We start from the raw sequence: 4,297 nt of genomic DNA, 5'->3' as shown, positions 1-4,297 counted from the left end.
GAAATTACAAATGCATATCATTGTCCCAAACAGTATTCTAACTTTAATTCCATAATTATAACAATAATATTCACATATGCTATTCAACTACTTTTCTGCATTTCTTCAATACCTGTTCCAGCACCAGGGGACATCTTTTATCATTCCTCAGCTTCTCGAATTTACTTTTAATTATTGTTTGTTGTTTTTCCCCTTAAAAGTACAAAATTGTATCTTGACTTATTTATTTAGGCCTCTTTAATCGAGATTCAAGTTATGTAGGAAAAATGTTATAAATAAGAGGCTGCTTCTGTTAAGCTTAATGCATTTTATGTGACAAGTTGCCATTTGTGGAATGCTAATATAATAAAATGAGCTTTTTCATGAAAACAAGAAGATTAGGTGAGAGAATAGAAACTACAAAGGATTAAGCTCCAAATTTAGTTGCCAAATATATCCCATGCACGTCTGACACTATAAAGTAAAGTTTTCTTAAAAGTAAAAGTACATGTGTATACCAACAAATTGTTAGTTGAGGTAGTAACGACTTTATCCTCATAAAAAGGAAGTACTTGTTCAGAAGGCTATTTCTTATCTGTTTCAGGCTTGAAAGAAAATGGTATCAAGTCTAAAATGCCCTTATTTTATCTAAAAAAAAGTGCATATATATATAGTTGTCAAACGGAAACCAAAAGTAATTTGTGTAGCTAATTCTGTTAAGTATATTTAACGGACATGAAATTTTTCCTAGCACTCATATTCACTGTTATACCTAAGAATACTTTATGGTATCTAAGAAAATTTTATGGGTGGATTTACATCTTAACCTAATTATAAATTTTTCTTTAACATTTTATGTCTACAATTAATATGAACCATTCAATTTACTTAAACATTAATTTAAATAGTCATTGATTGGATGGTTAAAAAGTTAAAATTGACTCATAGTAAATTATATTTCCCCCAAAAGTGGAGAAAATTCATATGAATCATGGAGGGTAGTAATGATTTTTTTTTTTTTTGCCCTTTCAAAAATGTCAAATCCTTTCCTAGCTAACTTTCATTACATAGTTAAATATGCCCATTAAGTATATTAGGATCAAGCCAAATAAATCATCGTATCATTTCGATGTAATGCTTGGCTTAAGATAATCCAAAACCTAGTCAAGTTTACTAGGTTACTCCTGCCGTGTTAGAACGAGGTCAATTAAAAAATTAAAAAAGAACATATTTCATTTATCAACGGTTAAAAATTAGGCACCTTAACTTCATGGGAAAGTTTTACTTTTAATCATATTTTATTAATCTGTCTTTTCATGCTATCACAAGAGAAATAACATAGAAGTAAACTGTGATCTTTTAGGTTTTAATATAAGATCCAATTAATTGATTTAGATAGATTACAAATGCTAGTTAAATTAGTTAATATAATTTTTTTTAAAACACTTTAAGTATTTTTCTTAATTTTTTTCCTCCCTCTTCTACTTTTTGTTATTGGGGGATATCTATAGGCTTCATTTGAAGAAAAAAATTGTTAAACATGTAAAATAAGTCATATATATAGGACCAATATCAACTTTTCAATTTGGTCATATATTAAGAACGAGTAAGTAATAATTATTGGATTATAATTACAATGGCATAATTGTATAAGCATTCCACTCACTGATTTAAAGGCCCATACGGAAATTGAAATTTAGTACTCCTCTAGTTCTTGACATAAGACCTATTTAACTAATTTGATTAGATTAAGGAAGTTAGGCAAGTAAGTTAATTATAGGAAATACTACCTCCAGTCCTAATTAACTAATTTGATTAGATTAAGAAAGTTAGGTAAGTAAGTTAATTATAGGAAATACTACCTCCAGTCCTAATTAGAAAAGCTAGTTGATTAATTTGAGGAATTTAAGGAAGTAAGTTGAGTTAGTTATTTGTCCTAAATAGGTGTTATCCTTTCTAAAATATCTTTGCTAATCAATTGTATTGACTATAACTATAATTATTACAAAGACTATCTTGGAAAAAATTGAGTAAATATGAGAGATAAAGTGAATTGGGTCTTATATTTAGGACCAAAATAAAAGTCAAGCAGGGTTTTATATTAAGAACCCGAGGTAGTATGATATATTTTTTCCTGAAAAACCTTATCATCTTCCTTATTCTCCCCTCTCTCTTCTACTTAATTATGGTTGCGGGAGTATCTAATAGTGATAATTTAGAAAAAAAAATTGATAAATATGAAAAATAAATCTTATATTTAGCACTAAAATCGAATGAATAATTAGATTCTATATTAGATACCGAAAGAGTATTAAAAATGTGTATAAGCACAAATATTCCTCAGTCTTTATTTGAACAAAGTTTTTTCTCATGCGATGATTGAATGAGTCATCATCATCGAATTTTAATTAAGAATTTTCTTAATTTAACTGAGAATCAATTGCCACCATACATTTATATTAAATAAATATAACACTGATGTTTCTTTTAGTGATCCTATGCCATTTTGATATTCTTATTTTTGATTGAATTGAGGTGTCAATCATGCAGATGAGGTCAGATTAGATTAAGACCCAGATCTGATCCGAATTATTTTTAACTATTCAAGCAAAAAAGGACAATAGCCACTTGGTTTATAATTTAATTATTTGACTTTTGTATTTTTCTCAAGATTTATTTGTGCTTTAAATTTTTTTGAATAAAAAAAATGAAACTCAATTCAAAATTACTTCCTATAATTTTAGCTCTGGTTTGGTTGCCCAAATAAAGATTAAGAAGTAACATTAATGAAAATTAACCGAAAGTTGTCCTCCCTCCTCGGTGAATGAACAAAATTTTTTTGCACCAATATATATTAATTAAATAGGTAATTAAAGATTCCTTTCCAAATCATAATTATTCTTTTCACATTTTCACGGGCTAACGATTGAAACGATTTGACTACTAGAAAATAGGAACAATTTTAAAAAAATACTTCTAAAATTTTAAAATTTTAAATCAGAAATAATTACAAAAATATATTATTATTTACTTTTCAAATGTTGTCAATTGCTATTAAAGTGTAGTGAAAAATACTAATTAAAGAAAAATTTTTGAATACCTCTCACCTTCTAAATTCCGTTTGGATGACATAGATTTAAATTTTTAAATTGATTTTGTTTTAAAAAATATTTATTTATTTTTAAAAAACTTTACAATTATGGAATTGATTTTATTTTGAATTTCAAATCTATTTCAAATAAAATATTATTTAAAATATAAAATTAAATTAAATTATAATCTTTCAAAATCAATTTGAATAGTTGAGACTTAAGATTGATACGACTATACGAGCATAAGAGTATCCTTGATAACATAAAATGTGAGTCCAAGACAAGTTATGCTATTAGTGACCTGTGAATAATAGTGAAATAAAAATTATATTGGAATGGTAAGATAAAATAATAAAAATATTCATATTATTATTTATTATAAAAATTTATTTAACATGGGAAGCGAGTCCTCAAATTTAATTATACAAATTGGCATTTCGATTGCATGCATGCCAAGCAGCAACAATATATAAATATATATCGATTATAGTGATTATTGATTGATTATGCAAGATCACCAAGTAAAAAAGAAAGATTATCCGGTAATGTTGTGCAAAAAGTAAGATGATGTCTAATTATGATGTTAAAAGTCAATAGATTTATTGAGTGATAGATTTAACGGTGGTCGTAATATAAATATGTCCTTCATCCTTGGTCGTGAGAATAATCTTTTTTTTAATCCATGGTAAAGATATTTTTTGCCATCATAATCCTATCCCATTTGTCATTTGAAGTGGGAAAAGATTCTTTTTTATCAACACATAAAAAAATATCGTGTAGAATGTTTATTGTATTTTTTTCATTTCTTATTAATATATTTAATATGTTTTTTTTAAATTCACTTTATGGACCAAACATTGTTATACATTATCATACCAAACATAACAATTTCTCACACAAAAGATTACTTTGGGTGAAATCGTTGGCAATATTTTTTTCGAAAGAAATGAATAACATGATTTTTTTAAGGTTCGGTTCCATTTTTTTTAAATTCTCACACATATAATTATAGAATGTGTAATTTTATAAATTTTGAGAAAATTAATTTTAATATATTTTTGTAAGGTTAAAATGTCATAAAATAAGTACAATTTCATAAAATTTTTGAATTGTTGTCTACATCGAGTAATTTTCATGGGAAAAAATCAAATATCTATTTGATAACAAGGAAAACTAACAAACAAAACAAGCGAAAACATAATCTCTATCCGTGTAGTTGTATTTAT

Source organism: Neltuma alba, unplaced genomic scaffold, assembly GCF_004799145.2.
Source record: "Neltuma alba isolate B1F8T4 unplaced genomic scaffold, ASM479914v2 tig00000806_pilon, whole genome shotgun sequence".
Taxonomy (NCBI): domain Eukaryota; kingdom Viridiplantae; phylum Streptophyta; class Magnoliopsida; order Fabales; family Fabaceae; genus Neltuma; species Neltuma alba.
The sequence above is the reverse complement of the archived record's forward strand: the minus strand, read 5'-3'. Positions refer to the sequence as shown.